The following is a 20,814-nucleotide window of genomic DNA, read 5'->3' as shown; positions in this document are numbered from 1 at the left end:
CAGCCTTCAACGACCTGAAGGGGGATTCCAAAGAGGATGGAGCTAGGCTATTCTTAGTGGTGGCAGATGACAGAACAAGAAGCAATGGTCTCAAGTTGCAGTGGGGGAGGTCTAGGTTGGATATTAGGAACTTTTTCACTAGGAGGATGATGAAGCACTGCAATGGGTTACCTAGGGAGGTGGTGAAATCTCCATCCTTAGACATTTTTAAGGCCTGGCTGGGATGTTTTAGTTAGAGTTGGTCTGCTTTGAGCAGGGGATTGGACTAGATGACCTCCTGAGGTCTCTTCCAACCTTAATCTTCTTCTATGATTCTATGAAACTAGCACGTATTATAGCAAATATATAATGGCAATTTGCACTTTACAAAAAATGACAGACTTAAAAATACTCCAGATAAAGGTGCCAAGACAATAAAATCATTAGAACAAAGAATAAATAAAGATAGTAGTGCTTCGGTGATATTGGAGGAAGTGTGCTGGTGATTTTTAGGACAACAGAATTTATAACTAGTAGTATCATGACTGACATTATTCTAGGAGGGAGGAAAGGCATGGAAAAAAGTGGCAGCCCCAGAATATTGTTGGCCAGCCCTGAGGGTTCTGCAGAAAGTCTGCAAAACCTCAGTTGACATATTTCTCCTGTAGGGCACCAGTATCGATATTTGAGCTCTTATGTGCTGACCATTTCAAATAAAAAGACTGAGTGAGATCCTGACCCCTGCTCTGCAATTTTTGTACTGCTACTAGGGTCAAGTGTTCAGCTGGTGCAATCACTGAAGTCAGTGGGGGAAACACCAAGTTATGCTAACTGAGGATCTGGTCTTATGGCATAAGAGGAGCAGAAGGCTGTCCTAACAGGGAAGATTGTAATTCCTCTGCCAGAGGGATTTTCTATTACTTGCTTCAGTGCAGTCCGTGGCTGGGACTGGCAGCAGTGAACTAGAGAAACTGTGGCTACTTCTAGTTGCTTAACAACCCCTCAAAGAGTTGTTACCAGCCAACATAAGTTAAAGCAGGCTAGAGGGCTCTCTAACTTGTGAGAGCGGATCAACTAGACCTCAGATGCCCTCAAAAATAATATTTTCCAAATGCTACAGGACCAAATTTGCAACTGACATGGAAAAGTACAACTCCACTGAAGTTGCGAGTTCCCTTACCAGTTGGATATCTGTCCCACAGAATTTAAATAAAGTATAATTCTTATAAATTTAACTTCTTCAACCAAGGGGGGAAAAAGCAAAGGAAAGACTGTCCTCTTAAGAAGAAAGATTATTTCCTTATTGTTTAGTAAAATTTCTCCATGTCTTTCTCCCCATATAAGAGGTGCACTTCCACTTGAGTATTTATCATAGTAATACTTACGTAACCCTTCTGCCCCTCTGAGTTGGCAGCAACAAGGGCCGGGTTCAGTATCCAGGGATTCCGTTTCAATAACACAATGCATAACCGGCTCGAGCCCCCACCCAGTGACCTGGGACACTTACATATTACCCCCCTCCCCGGGCTCCTCTAGAAGGCAATACTTTACACGAAGTCTAAGTGTAGCAAAATCCTTTTAATAAAGGAGGGAAACAATGCGGCATCACATTGGAGAAATACCACAAACAGGATTATAACACAAACCATAAGCAAAAATAACCCACCTCCAAGTATGTCTGGCAATGTCCCTTTGCCCTTAGGGTCTTAAGTCCAATCACCCCAAAGTCCAACAACCTGAAAGTCTCTGGTCAATGCCACCCAGAGTTCAAAAGTTTATCTGCAGAGTTTTATGCCCCCCAACCTGGGTGGAAATGGGGAGAGAGGAAGCCCACACAGGGTGTTAAGGGGCACCTTATGTGGGCCAGGGCCAACTGCTCTGCCTCTCCGTGGAGTTCTGCTATAGCCTTCACCACAACCAGCTCCACTACACCCGCTGTGCCACTCCTCCAGCCGACCCATGAGCCACTCCAGCTGTCCCTGCAAACCGCTTCACTTCGCTCACTGTTCCATGGGCGGCTCTAACATGCTGCCAACTGTTCTGCTCGCCACTTAGTGATAGGTCTTCAGCAGAGGCGTAGTGAGCGCCCTAAAAGGGGCAAGGAAGGGGGCCCCTAAAAGTGGCAAAAAAAATGAATGCAACGGTGAAGATGGTGTCAATATTCATGAAACATTTGTTGGTTTTCTTAATGTTCATGATACAACTGGCGAGGGCTTATTGGAAGCGTTTCTTGAAAAGGCAAACAACTTAGGAATAGACATTGCTGACATGAGAGGCCAAGCTTATGATAACGGCGCAAATATGAGAGGAAAGAATAAAGGAGTTCAGGCCCACGTGCTAGAAATAAATGACCGTGCCTTGTATGTACCATGTGGAGCTCACACTTGGAATCTTGTGATCTCAGACACAGCAGTCATTGAAATATGCCATTGACTTTTTCAGTAAGGGGCCCCAGACATATGTTCAGAGGGGGCCATGTTCTTTGTTGCTACGGCCCTGGTCTTCAGGCTCCCCCAATAGTTAACACAGCACTCAGTGATCTCGGCTCAGTTCTTTTAGTGATTTCAGCTCCTAGTAGGGGAGCCCTGGTGCTGGTGTACCACTGGCCCAACATGAATTCAGCTCAGCAGTCTCTAGGTGGACTCCTAATGGAATCAGAATTAGCTCTACTCTTTAACAGTGGAGAGAGGAGGATGTGCCATTGGTGTTCCAGGCCCTCAAAAAGGGCCCATACCATCAGGTACACACACCAGTCCCCAACCTCTCTCATTTCAATGGGTTTTGGCACCCATGTCCCTTGTCTAGCAAGTACTACTTAATTTAGGTTGAGTCATTTCTGTCATAAAGCAGTCTCATAGTTCCTCATTCACATAATTAGGGTGACAGCACTTTTTTTCCTCCTGCCTCAATAACAAAGAAATTGGGGATCCCAACTGTCAAAATAACCATCCCAGGCTGCCGTTGGCTTATGCTAGGTGGGGTGGGTGTGGCAATGCAAATACCTGGAATTCCTTTCCACACTCCCTGAAATTCTTTCCACACTCCCCATAATTCACCTCCAGATGTCAGGGTAGAGCTCATCCTGACTCTGCTTACATCTATATAGCGTAATGCTTAAAAAAAAAAATAGTCCTTAATCTCAGTAACTATTTTAAATTAATTTTCTTGTGTAATTCAGAGAGGTGCAGAAGTAATGCAAATAGCCTTGACTTAAATTATCAATAATTATCAAATTATCAAAAAATAATCAGCAGCAAATCATCATTATACTGAAAGATCATTTCCAGAAATAGACTATTTATGGAGGTCTTATTGGTAATGCAACCAACGCAGCAGGGAACATGACATAGCTTTGTCACCACCTCATTGCTATTTTAGCTACAAATAATAAAAAGTTGAAAGATATTAGTGAAAATCACAAGTCTAACAATAGATTATTTAACACTTTGCTTTTCATACTAATCTGAACACAATTCTTGGAGCTGAGTTTAGTAATTTTTTCCTCACATACAAGAATAATATGTAATCTAGTAGCTCAGAACTCTGATCTCTGCTCCCAAAGTTTATGCAAACCATTCTTGGTAAAATTATTTTAGTTATAATTGACAGGTCAATGTTCTGGCCCAGAATTAAAATAATTCAGAATCTATTTTCTCTGTAAAATGTCATCTGGAGTTGGAGCTTCATAAGTTCTGGTATGCTGCACTCGATCATTTATAGGTGAACTACTACAGTGTAATTATGTTCACTGTTTTCTCTAAATCTACCACAGTAAACATATTCTGAACAATTATGTTACCTAAAGAAACAAATAGATTGATTTCTATTTTTACTATAATCTAGAAAGCCTTTTGAAATTCAGAAGCCACATAAATTGTAAGGAAATTTCATATTGATTGGGATGATTTTAGTTATGTTCCTTTTTTCAAAATAATGAAAATATTATTACAAGCTAATGTTGATTCAAATAAATACCACAGAAAGAATTTTGCATGAATGCAAATGAAACATAGGAAATTTGAGGCTATTACATAAGGACAATAGTCAAATATTTATTTATTATTATTATTATTAATAATAATAATAATAATAATATTTTGTAGGCACTCTAGATATCCTATTGGGATGTAATAACAATTAACATATGTTATTTACAGTGAGGACTAGATTGTGCATTTAGGTATATATGTGTGCAAGAAGAATTGCTCAGGCGATACCAGTCCCAGGGTAAAATCCTGTCCCCACTGCAGTCAATGGGAGTTTTGTCATTGATTATATTTAGGTAGCATCTAAATTCTCTACAGCCTACCTTAAAGTCTTTCTGGAGTCACTGTGGAAGGACTTTGGTACAGTCAAACTTTATTGGCACATTTCACCCTGTAAAGGGGCTATCAGTGACAGCTATTGCCTGAGTGTTTACCCCAGCTGTCCATCAATTTCCCTCTCAATTGCTACCATAGTGTAAGTTAGCCATCTGGCTAAATTAGGGCTGCTCAGACTCCATTCCTTTTGAGGTAAAATAAGGGAGTTAAACAAAAAGCCCAAACAAACTATGATTCCAACAAGGCTTTTATCACCTTTAACCACTGTTTTACTGAAATAGAATTCTAAAGAGAGGCATGGATAATCAAATCTTACAAGATATTTTAAGAAAGACAATATGCAATTTACATATTATTCTAATATTCTGAACTCAAGGGACAAATCATCTGTTCCAGTGTGGCAAATCCTTTTTTTCAGTTGCAACCATGGAAAGAGCCTTCAGATAAAGAGCCACAGACAAAGTTTTGATCACTAAATTATCTAGGTAAGCAAATGTATATTGCACGTCTGATTAGATCTTCTTCCTTACCAATTAATCCATTCAGGTATCCATGTGGAATTTGTCTTCTCTCAGATGCAAGAAAAAATCAACATTCTGTCATCTCTGATTTTTTTAATCTTATCCATGTCTATGAACAAACCAACCCAGTAACAGCAGCAAAGCACACACGAAGCAGCAGCAGCAGCAGCAGCACCAGCAGCAGCTTCATATTAAGTCCACTATATACCCTAAGGCCCGTACGTGTCTATAGTGACAGTTCTCAGTTCAGTAGGGAAAGTACGATTGAATTTTTCCCACAGCTGTAGTATTTGTCCTCCATGTCCAACTCCTCTGCACTTGTCTTTATGGAGATTAAGCATAACATGACATCAAGTACCTGAAAGGTAGAAACATCCAGTAAAGACAATAAGGAGTTTGATGCCATGTTCATGTTCAATAGCTGCAAGTGGGCCATCTTCTCAATGCTGGAAACTGTCACTTTGATGTCCCCATAGCTTTAGCGATGTTATTTTTTATTACACAGGTATAGGTATCATTAGCTGTAATATTGTGCAAAGCAGACACTGCCATCATTGCTCTTAGAATACAGCTTGCATCTCATGTTGGAGAACTCAAACAAGTTGTCTTGTGTTATTTTGTAGGTTCAAATCACAAAAGGTTAAGGGAACCACTGAGGAGCCTCACCTTGCAGAGTGTTTGTACTGATATTGTAATCCACTTGCACCTACAGAGAGCTGAAGACTCCAGTCATATATTCCAGCCCTGCCTCTCAATTCCCTTTGGAAGTGGTGATAGAGCACCCGTAGGTGACAGCATCGGAGAGCTGCACACCTCTCAGCATTAAGGAGCATTTCCACCAATCACCTACTCTGCAAATACCACTGTCTGGCCCTTGAAATTTCATTTGGGTCCTTTAGGTGGTCCTTGTAACCATTAAACTCATGAACCACTCCAGAAACCCTAACTTTAGTCCACCAAATTTCTGTGTTGCTGAGCTTGATGTCAGGTTCGAAAGCTTGATGCCATTCTCCCTGATGTTCCCAGGAAAGATTATGATGCTGGTAGAATGTATCCCTGAGACACCAAAGTCAATGATCAGCACAGCACAGTCACTGCTACCTAGATTGTTATGATGATGATCATGATCCAGAAAATGACATGATCCAGTGAAGCCATGGCAATGGGACTGGTTCAGACAGGCAAAATGTTGGATGCATAAAAATCCAGTATAGTGTTCAGTACAGCCTCCATCTCTTTGAGACACCTATTTGTCAGCACAGCCCCTTCACTAGGGTATTTTGCCATTCAGTAGCAGGCTCCCCAAGGCCCTCCTTTCCTTTGTTGCAGAAGTCCTAACTAAATTGTAGCTGGCTAACTTCAGCTGCTTTAGTCCAAGGGCAGGAGTCTCAAACTCAATTTACCTTAGGGCCAGTGCCAGCCCTCAAATCCTCCCAGTAGGCCAATAATGTCACTGAAGATGGTGTTCAGAAAAGAAAATGTTTATAATTGTATTTTTTTATTTTGAATTTCTTAGAAATAATAAAACTGTCATACAATTTTATACAATTCTTCGCTTGCCAGAAAATTTTTAGTATGTGCCAGACACCTGGCAATGCTTCACTTCTGTCAGTTTGTTGATATTTGGCCTCAGTGACTGAGCAGTTGAAACCTTCAGGATTGCAGCAAGGTGTACATCAGATAGTTGTGTTCAGTATTTTGACTTGTTTATATTCATTGTGGAAAAAATTGACACTGCTTCCATGGTTGACTCTGCCCAGCAGCTAATGATGCTGCCTCCCTGGCTGACTCTGCCCAGAGACTAGTGATGGTATCTATGTCCCTCTCCCCAGCCAATGGGAGCTGTGGGGGTCTGTCCTCCACGGGCCGCAGTGGGGAGGTTCTCGGGCTACAGATGGCCCGCAGGCTAGGACTTCGAGACCCCTGTCAGCTTCCACTTGACTGTAGTGAGGACTGGGAGAAGGGGGACTTCTTCCCTCCCCATTTCTGAAGGATTCTGACTTTGGGGCCCTGAAAGGAAGCAGATGCTTAGTCTAGGTTTTCTGCAAGCTCTGTTTCAATGACCTGATCATTTCTTCATCCATTTCTGCTGTCTGTGTCTAGGCCTCTTCCCCAGCCCTTTCTCGGTTTTCTTCTCATAGCCTCTCTAGGTTGTTTTCTGCAGTTCATAACCAGACGTAGTTGTGTCTCTCTCTGTCACAAAGACTTCCCCTATCACATGGCTCCTGCAGTTTAAAGCCCTAAAGAAGATAGCTTTGTTGGACTCTGAAGACTTCAAGGATATGCATTTCCCTGAGTACAGTGTGACATTTCATGGTGTCCTTCAGTGCATTAATTAATATTTTAGAAATGCAATTAAACAATAAAATGAAGTCTGTTCTCTGTTGCACTAGGTTTTCCAATGTTTCAGGTGGGTACAATTTAAATAATACAATACATATGACAGTTTCCCAGGTGATATATATTTCTGTGTCTATCTCTATCTATATATATTGTAGAGAATGAGACAGTCCTTTGGAATGTTGTTTATCCTGCTATTAGTTCTGATTGCAGTATATTTGTATGCACTTTGTTTTAATTACAAACCTTTAAACAATGGGCATCCTGGTCATTATTGTTCATATGTGGCATGGCACATAGCCTCCTTTTTTTGAGATAAAGTAGAATCCTGTTAGCTATGAGGATATATAACTCCTTTACTGGCCAGACACAAACATTAGAGCATGTCCAACATTCCAGCCAGCATGAATACATAAGTCTAGCAAAATAATAAATCTTTATTCTTCTTACCAATACAGAATAATGGGTTCTTAAAATAAAATATATCCACTTTTTAACTCTTAGAATACTGACATATATCTGCATTCCAAATTGGTAGTCAAACAAATATAGATATCCAACAAGATATAATACAGCTTCAGTTTCCAAAAGGTAAAATATATGGGGAGGGATCATAAAAGGAAGTCTTCTAGATAGCAACATTGTTCTTTTAGTTAAGTTAATTATGGTAATTTCTATTCTAGCCCGAAAGAAGAAGACCTAATGTTGCTCTCTGGTGAGACTAAGGGACATTTGTTTGACTAGAACATTGGTATTAATTCCTGTGGGGAGGGGAGGAAAAAGCGGGAGGCAGAAAGAGATATAACTAGATGAAGTCAATGGGAACCATAGTGCTCAGAACTTCTGAAAATCAGGCAACTCCCAAATGGAATTAGGAGACGAATGTTAAGGAACTAGTTTTAAAAATAGTGCTCAGTGTCTAATTCAGATTGTTTTTCTCCTGATATATTAACTTTCATTTTTTCTACATTTAATTTTATTTTGCTATTTTCTGCCCATATTTGTAATTCCTCTAGTTCTAGTTGGTTGATTTCTCTGTCCTTACTATTTGCCTCCCAGAACAGCATCACATAGATGTCTTTCCAAAGAGATTGTCTAGCTCAATCAGAAGTTATGAGCTTAATACAGGAATCTGTGGGTGAAATTCTATGGCCTGTGTTACACAGGAGGTCAGACTAGATTATCATAATGGTCTTTTCTGGATGTTAATGGACAGACATAGCCCCTCTTATATAAGTAGGTCAGTGAAGATTTATACTAGGTGAGGACCTTGCCTTATGAATGACATGTCATAACATGCTATTTCCTCCCTTTTCCAATCATTATTGAAGATGTTAAATAAAACAAGCTCTAATGTATTCCTTTAGCATCCCCACTAGATACCATCTCACAATTTGGCACATTAAGGATTCATAATCATTAACTGAATGTTAATGTGTCAACGTCTATGTGTCAACGACTATGTGTCAACGTCACTGTCCAAGCCAATGTTAATGTGTCAACACCTATGTGTCAACGACTATGTGTCAACGTCACTGTCCAAGCCAATTTGAATTAATTTTTAATTTAGATTTTGTGAGATACAATGTCAAATGCTTTAGTAAAACCCAAATATCTTACATATATTGCATTTTCCACAATCACTAACTTTTTGTAATTCTATAAAAAAATCTAATATCTCAAATGGGATTTTGAGTAATTTGCGGCAGTCTGGTTTATTGAGTTTGGACTTGTTAATTTTATATCCTGCTAAATGTCCAAATATTATGATTAGGTGCAAGATATATGGAATGGATCTGTCAGGATTGTGTATTATTAAAAGTTACGTATCTTGTCAGAGTATATGCTATACTTGTAAGTCAAATTCCTTACCAGAATACAATGAGCCTAGGATGAGCCTTATCATCAGGGCAAGAGTTTCTAGTGAAAGACTAAATAGAAGAGAGATAAAGAATATTCCTCTCACGTTCTTTTGCCAAGTTAAGGAGATGTGAAAATATGTTACTTGGGGGTAAAAAAGATGCCAGAATGTAAACTTTAAAGAGTTTCATTGTACTATACAAATTTGGGGGCCATATTTCAGTCTCATTGATGTCTGTTTTATAGCACTATAACTCCCTTGACTTGAGCATGCTTACTTCTGAATTACAAAGTCTGGCCATTTCTTCAAATATTGATCATCTTCCTATTTTAAATCATAACTCTGTGTTTAGGGCTTTCTCATTATCAGTAGTAAGCGTACTGTATGCTTCATTGCAACTGCCTTTTGATTGTTTTGATGCATTTTTATTTATAGGTGTTTGGATAGGTAAAAAACGATTTTCTTGTTATAGCGATGCATAAAGTACGAACACCCTAAGGTCAAGATTTAAAAAAAAAATAGAGGTTAAAGTCAGGCCCCTTTATCTTCTTTTAGGTTCCTACGTTTTTATTTTTACATACACTACAAATAGTTCATAACCACAGACAGAAAACAATTTGGCAAGACCTTAAATGAGGCAATGGAAAGGAGCAACACTCCTGCGTCTGACGAAGTGGGTATTCACCCACGAAAGCTCACGCTCCAAAACGTCTGTTAGTCTATAAGGTGCCACAGGATTCTCTGCTGCTTGAGCAACATTTTGTGATTCTTAGCAACAAGATCTTTAAGAAAGTGACAAAAAAAGTTTTAGCTTGCTGTTATGTCCACATATCTGAAGGTGGCAGGTAGTGAGTTACAATGTAGAAGTTTCTAAATATATTCTCTCATTTAGCAACAAAAGGAACGGTAGGCCCCCTTTACTAGAAGGGCCTCTGAAATTTATTGTGAGTGTTCCAGCTGGGAAGATCTTGTGTGCTTCAGTCTAGCCTTAGAGACCACAACTCCCATGATGCCTTTTGGAAAGACTGAGAGACTTCTTCCAGGGAGTGCACAGGGCTGCCCAGGGTGGGGGCAAGTGGGGCAATTTGTCCCAGGCCCCGGGCCCCACCGGGCCCCCACGAGAATATAGTATTCTATAATATTGCAACCTTTTTTATGGAAGGGGCCCCCAAAATTGCTTTGCCCCAGGCCTCCTGAATCCTCTGGGTGGCCCTGGGAGTGCAGGGAGAAGATGCACTTGGCTCTATTTTGGGAGAGGAGTGTGATTGCTGGTGTGGAATGATGTCCATACCAGGAGCTGCTTCTAGGAAGCCAGAAGCTGCTTCTGAGAGTTTTGATCAAGCAGGGTATTTCAGAGGTGGTTAATGGTTTCACTGGAGCCAGGGAAGAGACTATTGCTGTGCCTAGAGCTGACTGAGGTGGGCCTGCAGTGAAGGAACTGTGAGCAACCTCCACCCTTGTTTGGGAAAGTGTTTGCAAGGGAAGGGGCACAGCAGAGAGACTGAGTCTGAGAGGCAGAGTGATCTTCCCATCGAACCAGGACCCAGAGCTGCTGACACATCTCAGTGTGGACACAAATTTTTTTTCACTGCAACATGTAGTTACTCACACCGTATAGGCCTCTGCAAGTGGTGTGCAATGTAGATGTACCTTCAATAGCAACTTTCTGGTGATGATTATTTACTTAACCGTAACGCCTAAAGGTCCCAGTGGAGATAAGGGCTCAATTTCTATAGTTGCTGTGAATATACATAGTAAGAGACACACCTACCCAATAATCTAAGTAGACAAGACAAAGGAAGTCTTCATCTACATTTTACAGGAAGAGCACTGAGGCGCAGAGACGTTAAGTGACTTGCAGAATGTCTCACAGTGAGTTTAGGGCAGTGTGTTAGTTTCAAGGAGCTTCAGTTAGATTGTTGGAATTGCTGCATTCTGCTCTCATTTCATCTCACACCCATTCTGGTATCTTATACACATGCTCCTTTGGTCTCCTTCTCCCACTTTTGGCTTTGAATCTTCTTCCACGCCACCTATGCTTGAGACAGTCTCTCCTCCAGTCTTCTAATTTCACTTTCAAATCCTTTCTTTAACCCCACTTCTCAAGTGAAGTCTCCCTGCAATATATAGATGGCTTTGCCTTTTGGCTTATTATTTTGTTCTAAGTACACTTACAGAAGGGCCAGAATGTCAAACTATTCAGTATAAATAATACCCTGTGAATTTAGCCCACATTTTGGTTAATGGAATCACTCGATGACAAACCCTGTTCCCGATGTGTTCTCTTTGACTTCTTACTATTTGTCATTTGTATTGATGGTGCATCATGTAAGTCACATCACATTGTTTCTAGTCCGGGGTACGGCGGGGGGGGGGGGGCAGCTGATCAAAATCCAAAATCCACAGAAGTCAATGGACTTCCCATAGACATCAGTAGGATTTGGATCAAGCCGTGGGATTAACTGATTTTTTTAATGGTAAAAATAATGAATAGCAAATAACAATCAAACCTCAGTATGTATTTTCAAATGCATAATTAATCATGCTAAAATTCAGTAAGCTCTCATAATTTTCAAAGTTATCATGAATATTTGGTACTCATCCAAATAATTATGAATAATTAATAATATGACTCTGCAGGTAATAAGGAGTGTAACCCAGCAATTGTATTTGCAGTAATAACTGCAAATGAGGTGGGGGGTTTTTGCCTGTTCACCTGGGTTACTTATGGGATTTGATAAATAATAATTTATCTGCATAAGTACTGTATGACAAGTAGGAAAGGAATTTTTTTTAAATTGCATCAAATATAATGATTGGTCTGGAAAATATTCATTTTAACACTTGTAATAAAGCTTCTATAATTTAGCTTCATTGGGAATTCTCATTATAGAGTCCTACCAGCAAATCCTGTTATTTTCCTTTTTTAATAACAGAACAAAAGCAGAAGAGGGGAAGGATGGACAGCAACACCTCTAAATGCAGCTGGGGTTGATTTTGAAAGAAAAGTAGAACATAATGTAATTTTATTTTGAAATGCTTCTAAATTAATCAGATTCATCACACATCACCTGTCGTGATCATTATTTCTATAGCACTGCAGCAAGGTGGCCAACCCTAAGAGCTTGTACAGGACTGAATAACTTGAAAAGGTCATACTAGACGTGTGCTGAAATAGTACAAGTGGGCTCATGAGACATTATTCAAAGAGACATTATTAATGGCACAAGAGCAAACTATCCCATTGCATAGGAAAGATAGGAAATATGGCAAGAGAACACCCTGGCTTAACCAGTAGATCTTCAATGATCTAAAAATAAAAAGAAGTTCTACAAAAAGTGGAAACTAGGTCAAATTACAAAGGATGAATATAAACAAATAACACAAGTATGTAGGGACAAAATTAGAAAGGCCAAGGCACAAAACAAGATCAAACTATCTAGAGACATAAATGGTAACAAGAAAACATTCTACAAATACATTAGAAGCAAGAGGAAGACACAGGACAAGGTAGGCCTGTTACACAATGAGGGAGGGAAATAATAACAGAAAATGTGGAAACAGCAGAGGTGCTTAGTGACTTCTTTGTTTCAATTTTCACCAAGACAGTTGGTGATGATTAGATGTCTAACATAGTGAATGCAAGTGAAAATGAGGTATATCAGAGGCTAAAATAGGAAAAGAATAAGTTAAAAATTAAGTAGACAAATTAGCTGTCTTCAAGTCACCAGGGCCTGTTGAAATGCATCCTAGAATACTCAAGGAGCTGACTGAGGAGATATCTGAGCTATTAGCAATTATCTTTTAGAAGTCATGGAAGATGGGAGAGATTCTAGATGACTGGAAAGGGCAAATATGGTGCCAATCTATAAAAATAGTATATGAGGACAACTCGAGGAATTACAGACCAGTCATCTTAAATTCTGTACCCAAAAAGATAATGGAACAAATAATTAAGCAATCAATTTGCAAACATCTAGAAGATAATGAGGTGATAAGTAACAGTCAGTGCGGATTTGTTAAGAACAAATTGTGTCAAACCAACCTGACAGCTTTTTTTGACAGGGTAAAAAGCCTTGTGGATCGGGAGGAAGCCATAGATGTGGTATATCTTGACTTTAGTAAAGCTTTTGATACTGTCTCACATGAACTTCTCATAAACATACTAGGGAAATGCAGCCTAGATGGAGCTACTATAGGTAGGTGCAAAACTGGTTGGAAAATCATTCCCAGAGAGTAATCATCAGTGGTTCACAGTGAAGCTGGAAGGGCATAATGAGTGGGGTCCCACAGGGATCAGTTCTGGATCCAGTTCTGTTCAATATCTTCATCAATGATTTAGATAATGGCATAGAGAGTATGTGCTTTGGGGGATAGGATTAAAATTCAAAATGATCTGGACAAACTGGAGAAATGGTCTGAAGTAAATAGGAGGAAATTCAATATGTACAAATGCATTTAGGAAGGAGCAATCAGTTGCACATATACAGAATGGGGGAATGAAAGGGATCTGGGAGTCACAGTGGACCACAAGGTAATATAAGTCAACAGTGTAACACTGTTGCAAAAAAAATTAACATAATTCTGGGATGTATTAGCAGGAGTGTTGTAAGCAAGACATAAGAAATAATTCTTCCCCCTATTCCAAGCTGATTAAACCTCAGCTGAAGTATTTTGTCCCGTTCTGGACACCACATTTCAGAAAAGATGTGGACAAATTGGAGAAAGTCCAAAGAAGAGCAACAAAATTGATTAAAGGTCTAGAAAACAAGACCTATGAGGGAAGATTTAAAAAATTGGTTTTGTTTGGTATGGAAAAGGGAAGCCTGAGTGGGGACATGATAACAGTTTTCAAGTCTTAAAAGGTTGTTACAAGGAGGAGGGAGAAGAATTGTTCTTAACCTCTGAGGATAGAACAAGAAACAATGGGCTTAAATTGCAGCAAGGGAGGTTTAGGGTGGACATTAGGAAAAGCTTCCTGTCAGGGTGGTTAAGCATTGGAATAAATTGCCTAGGGAGGTTGTGGAATCTCCATCATTGGAGATTTTTAAGAGCAGGTTAGACAAACACCTGTCAGGAATGGTCTAGATAATACTTAGTCCTGCCATCGGTGCAAGGGATTGGACTACATGACTTTTTGAGGCCCCTTTCAGTCCTATGACTCTATTACTGCTGGCAAGTGGAGTCAGTTAATTGCACTCAAGATGCAGAGGTGAAAGTAAGCCGGTCCAGTCCGGTATGGCGTACCAGCAAGAGCCAGTACACCGTGCCAGACCGCACCGGCTTTGACGGCGGGGATTTAAAGGGCTCGGGGCTCCCCACAGTGACAGGAGCTCCGGGCCCTTTAAATCCCCACCTGAGCCTGGCTGTCAGGCTGGGGCTGGGATCTAAAGGGCCTGGAGCTCTGCAGCAACCAGAGCCCTGGGTCCTTTAATTTGCCCCTGAGCCCTGGGGGCTCCCAGCCACCTCTGCAGCTGGGAGCCAAGGGATGATTTAAAGGCCCTGGGGCTCCCCAGGGCCTTTAAATCTTCCAGATGAGGCCACACACCCCTCAGGACTCCAGCAGTACCAGTAAGTCCGGTAAGTCACTTTCACCACTGTCAAGATGTAAAAGGAGTGAGAGCCTTTTGGGGACAGAGAGACCTGGGGAGTTGAGAGAAAGTGATTGTGGACATAAGCATAAGCTCAGGCTGAAGTTTATCATAAGTTATTGATTTCTTTTTAGTTACTAATGAAGCTGAAAGGGTGAGTTTTGACAATGGGTATGCTTGATCCAAAGTCTGTTGAAGTGAATAGGATTCTTTTTGTTAACTTACATGGGCTTTGGATCAGACCCTAGCTCTGGCTGGTTCACATCATCCTCAGTATCTTGAAAGACAGATTAACTATTCTAATAAGGTAAGAACAATCAGTGCTATATTTATAAGGGTCATATCAAACAAATGCAGACGAAACCTGCATGAAAACCTCTATCTGGAGATGGAAGTTACAACATGGACCACTAAGACATGAAATGGAAATAAGTATTTTCGTCTCATATCTTCATTACAATTCTTTAGTAACAATTTTTTGATCTGATGGTTTAACAAAAAACTATAAACAAACCCCAAATCAGAGGAAATGGAAAATAGGTTATGAGAGCATGTGAAATTATAAAAGATTTGCTAGGGATTTTTTCCTCTCTACATATTCACAGTGAAGACGGATGTCAATTACAAAGTTAATGCTGTGATATGTAAGGTTGAAAGGGTTTTTCTAATACATACTGCTCAAAGCATTATTCTCCAGAAAACAATTTCTTATGTGTCCATTGTGTAAAACTCAATCAAGAATTTCCTGACAAGGTGCAAAGAAATGGTATTTTGATGTTTCCAGTGATGGAATACCTTTTTAAAAGATTTTTTTCCCTTTGTTTCTCATCTTTGTGTTTCTTAGGTTTGATGCTTTACTCTTTGTGAAATGTTCCTGCCTCTGATTTCTTTTAAATTATATGGTTATCCCATAAGGTCTCAGATATTTTCTTTTAATCCTTCTTTTATTGTCAATCAGACTATGCTGTTTTGAGCTGAAGAATACTCATAAGACATTGAAAACATGATGCCAATAACGTCTTCATTGACCATGCTTTTGTTTATGCATTAAACTCTTTTAAATATTTTTAGAAGTATGTGACTCTCTTTCAAATTCTTTCCGTTCTTAACAGTGTTATAAAATCTCACACTAATTCTATTTTTGTTGATTGCTGTGAAGCTTTTGTGGCTAAAAACGGAATTCATCAAACATGTTTATCTGTCAAAACAACACTAGGTAGCAGAATGTATCAGGGGATTTATAATAGAAAGCAAGAGACTTTCAACTCTGGGATACTGCTTCATATCGCAGTAGGTCAGCACTGAACAGATTTTTTTACCATCTCAGGGTCTATTTTTTATTGCATGAATTGATGGTCTCAGTCCCTTTCTTAGTCCATATCACAGCTATTGCTGGTAGTCTCAGCTGAGAAGATTCATGTTACCAGTAATAGAAACAGGAACCCATAATACTGGTTTCTACAGTTAAACAAGTCACTATGAGGCTGCACCTAGGATACTGCATACAGTTCTTGACACATGACATAGTTAGAGACATGCAGATTCCAGAGCAAGTCCACAGAAAAAAACGTTATCAATTAAATGGAACAGATAAAAGACATGGAAATATCCTGGAAATACATGCCCATCTATTAATAGAAATTTAAATAGATGAAAGATTTTATTCTGTCATAGGCTAGTTAATAGTAGTAATCCTCTTCCTGTGAAAGTAATAGCAGAATCCACCCTACTAGGATTCAAGAGGTATATATGGATAATTCAGACATCAGCGTAAGGTATCCTGAAGTATCAATGAAGTTATTGCAAAACAATTATCATTTGAAAGCAAGTGGGGTGATGATTGATTGATTGATTGATTGACAATCCCTCAATTTGAGAATGATCTCTACCATTGATTTACGTATCAGTTTTGAGATGACTCAGGAGTCTGATCCTGGAACCGCAAATCCACCCACGGTAGGTACAGACATTTTGTGGCTTCTTTTCAGCTTTGAGGGAAAGGTGCTTTTGCTTGAAGTGGACCACTGCCTGATGGAGGATATGGCACCACGGGGTGGCGTGATCCTCCCAGCTTGTGATATCCACATCTGTTTTCTTAATATATGCTTTAAGTGTGTCTTTGAAGCATTTCCTCTGACCACCACAGGATCTCTGACCATGAGCAAGCTAAGAGTAGAGGACCTGTTTTGGGAGGTGAGAGTCTGGCATCCACACACAATGTCCAGCCCAGTGAAGTTGGTGCTGGAGGATCATTGGTTCAATGCTGGTGACATTGGCTTCAATGAGGATGCGATGCTTGAATTAGTGCAGTAATCTTGCCACTTGAGGCGAAAGATCTTCTGGAGGCATCATTGGTGATACCTCTCCAAACTCTTGAGGTGCTGTCGATAGGTCATCCAGGTTTCAGATCCATAAAGGAGTGTAGGAACAACAATTTTCTTATAAACCTGGGTCTTGGTGTCCTGCTGTAGGTCACGGTCTGTGGATCATGGAATCATAGAATATCAGGGTTGGAAGGGACATCAGGAGCTTATCTAGTCCAACCCCCTGCTCAAAGCAGGACCAGTCCCCAACTAAATCATCCCAGCCAGGGATTTGCCAAGCCTGACCTTAAAAACCTCTAAGAAAGGAGATTCCACCACCTCCCTAGGTAACCCATTCCAGTGCTTCACCAACCTCCTAGTGAAAAAGTTTTTCCTAATATCCAACCTAAGCCTTCCTCACTGCAATTTGAGACCATTACTCCTTGTTCTGTCATCTGCTACCACTTAGAACAGTCTAGATCCATCCTCCTTGGAATCCCCTTTCAGGTAGTTGAAAGCAGCTATCAAATCCCCCCTCATTCTTCTCTTCTGCAGACTAAACAATCCCAGTTCCCTCAGCCTCTCCTCAGAAGCCATGTGCTCCAGCCCCCTAATCATTTTTGTTACCCTCCTCTGGACTCTTTCCAATTTTTCCACATCCTTCTGTAGTGTAGGGCCCAAAACTGGACACAGTACTCCAGATGAGGCCTCACCAATGTCAAATAGAGGGGAATGATCATGTTTCTCGATCTGCTGACAATGCCCCTACTTATACAGCCCAAAATGCCATTAGCCTTCTTGGCAATGAGGTCACACTGTCGACTCATATCCAGCTTCTCATCCACTGTAACTTCTAGGTCCTTTTCTGCAGAACTGCTGCTTAGCCATTCGGTCCCTAGTCAATAGCAGTGCATGGGAGTCTGTAGCAGTGAAAACACATTGGAGTGATCTTCAAAACTAAGCATTTGCGCACTGAATCCTGTGCTGGATCTCACTGTCAATGCCTGCATTTTTAGAAAATTGGCTACTGAGGTAGCAAAAGGGTCCAAAGTCTGATCCTCAATGGTGATTTGTGGTGGTTCATGTGCAAGGCCTAAAGGAGGTTGAGAGAGCACTTTAGTCTTCTCAGTATTGAATGAGAGTCCTAGGCTTTAGCAAGCTTGTGCAAGGAAATCCAGTATGGACTGAAGGTCATTCTCAGTGTACATGAGGATGACACAATCATCAGCATACTGAAGATCAGTAATGGACACCCTGAAGACTTTAGATTTTGAGCTGAGATGTAGAAGATTAAAGAGCTGCCCATCCATTCTCTATTGAATGTTAACTCCATTTGGGTGGTGATCTTTAACGAGGATCAGAATGACTGCTAGTTCCCTGAAGTTTATCTCATCTTGTTGCCATACGTCATCCTTGTTGGGACACAGGTTCGCAATGTGATGACACTGTCTGGGCTATAAGAGTCATTTTGTGGCATATCAGGACAATACTGTTAAGAAACAGGATGTGTGGTAGTCATCAGGTATCCCTGACACACCCCAATATTTCAGTTTAAATGGTCAAATCATGAATATTTTGAAAAAAAAAAGCAATTTAGGCATTTTGTAAATTATTTATTCTCTAATAAAAATAATAAATCCATGTTTGTATCTTCATTTTCACTGCTCCTCTTGGTCTCTGCAGTACAGTTATCGTGGCAATCCCATGACATTATCTGCAGGTTAGCATGCGATAGTGTGCATTAAAATTAAGTTGAAAATCTAGCCCATAAACTCCATATCAATGCAGAAAATAATGAGATAAAGAGTTACATGAACTGCTGCATCATCATCTTACAATATTTAAAATTTTCTTTGGAAGCAAGGGTCACATTGTCAGAGAGCCAAGGCAACAGGGTTCTTGTTGAAATAAATAGGCTGAGTTGCCTTTTTCAGAATATGGTATGATTTGACCCTCTCATGTGAGAGCCAATTGGCTCAATGAGTTAGTGTGCTTAGGGCCATTTACTTGAATATTGTAGGATCAGACACTGACTGTGATATAGATTTATATTTTGTTTAGATCACAAGAGAAAATGTGTCTTGTGTCCATGAGCTTATCCTAATGTAGTAATTAAATGTATCCATTGCACACATTGTACCAATACTGCACATTTTGTAGTCTCTGCTTGAGGAAGTCAGAGGAATATAACAGTCCTGTTGATGCTTGTCAAGAATAAAGTGTTTTGGATGCTTTCATGGTGCATTCCTTATTCAAGTAATTAGTCTTCCACTTCCATGAATACTAAGTCTAAGAAAAAAAACAGAAAAATATATAACATTTCCATATGCATCTTGCGGAGTAAATACTAAGGTGTTACTGCTTAACTGGTATTATATCAAATTTTGTATCTAAATTCAAATTTTATAGGATGATTTCATGAATAGGAATAACCATCCTAGTTTATACCTGTTAACCATCTGCTCCTGTATCCTGTCTCTGACAGAGGTCAGTATCAAATGACTCAGAGGAAAGTGGAGTAAATCTCACTGTAGGCAGATGTGCAATATCCTGTTTCCTAGGTTAGGTCTCATCCTGATCTCTAATAGTTTGAGACTGGCCTAACACTCAAAGCATGAAATTTACTATCTCTTCCAAAATATATGTAAGCATTAACTATTTTTCTAGATATTCCTGTTATCCACAGAAGTCTCCAGTCCCATTTGCAGTCTTGCTAAACTTTTAGCCTCAACACCATTCTGTGGCACCGAATTTCACAATTTATTAGAGCTGGTTGGAATTTTTTGATCCAAAATGTGAATTTGTCAACTATATGCTGATGTTTTTGGAATGGAACATTTTGAAGTACTATTTAAAAATGACTTTTTTGTTATTTTTTTAAATTTTATCTTATAAAATAAATTAAAAAATGAAGCTGAAGTGAGACATTTCAGTTTTACTAAAACAGAACATTTGGATCAACTCAAACTGGGGGCGGAGGGCAGTGAGGTGGGGATTCTCTTTTTTTCTTTCTTTCTTTCTTTCTTTTTCTCATTAATAGTTCAATGACTATGGTATCTCATTATTTATGGACATGCAATAAAAGAATTCATGTATGTTGCAGTCTACATATGTTAGTTTATAAACAATATTCACCTTACAAAATGTCTTTCACCCAAAAGGATTCCAACATTTATTAAATACAGTGGGGGAAATCCTGGCTCCAATGACATCAGCCCCAAAACTCACATTGATTTCAATTCAATTAGAATTTCACCCAGTGTATTAATGAATCACGTCAAAGGCATCAGTATATAACAATGACTGGAGCAGAACTACTCTCAGTTAATATCTGTATTACATTTGGGTAAGTAGACCATAAGTATTTTAACTGGATTTTAATCCATACCAGACTTTGTTAATACCTATGTATTGGGAAAAGTAACAGAAGCTTTGCCAATTCTAACATCACGTTCCCTATCATGGTTAAGTGAGCTGGTAACAATTGAGCTGAGATAGAAGAAGTGATTCACATTCTCCAGAGCTTCATTGTTGACATAGATTTTAGGTGGACTGTTGGTACGTTGTGACATGAGAACTGTTTTCTTGATACTGATTATCATGCCAAACTTTGTGCATGCATCAGAAAACTTGTTCATCATGACCTGCAGTTCATCAGGTGGATTAGAGATGAATGCAGTGTCATCTGGAAAAAGCAGATCCCAAATAGTAAGCTAGGTGACATGCCTTCTGCTCTGGAATCATCTGATATTAAACAAGCCTCCATCCATCCTCAGATCAATTAGTATGCCAGATTGATCATTTCCAAAGGTGTACTTAAGAAGAATAGAGAAGATGCCAAAGCCAGTGGGAACTAAGACACAGTCATGCTTCATATCAGTATCAATACTAAACTTG

At 39.7% G+C, this 20,814-nt stretch overlaps 1 pseudogene; it reads right to left on the bottom strand.

Annotated features, from left to right (window-relative positions):
• Positions 1-5,063: 5,063 nt before the first annotated feature.
• Positions 5,064-20,555, bottom strand: LOC142046534 (V-set domain-containing T-cell activation inhibitor 1 pseudogene; annotated as a pseudogene).
• Positions 20,556-20,814: the final 259 nt, after the last annotated feature.

This window comes from Chelonoidis abingdonii, chromosome 3 (assembly GCF_003597395.2).
Source record: "Chelonoidis abingdonii isolate Lonesome George chromosome 3, CheloAbing_2.0, whole genome shotgun sequence".
NCBI classification, from domain to species: domain Eukaryota; kingdom Metazoa; phylum Chordata; order Testudines; family Testudinidae; genus Chelonoidis; species Chelonoidis abingdonii.
Note: the sequence above shows the minus strand (reverse complement) of the source record. Positions and strands in the feature narration are given on the sequence as shown.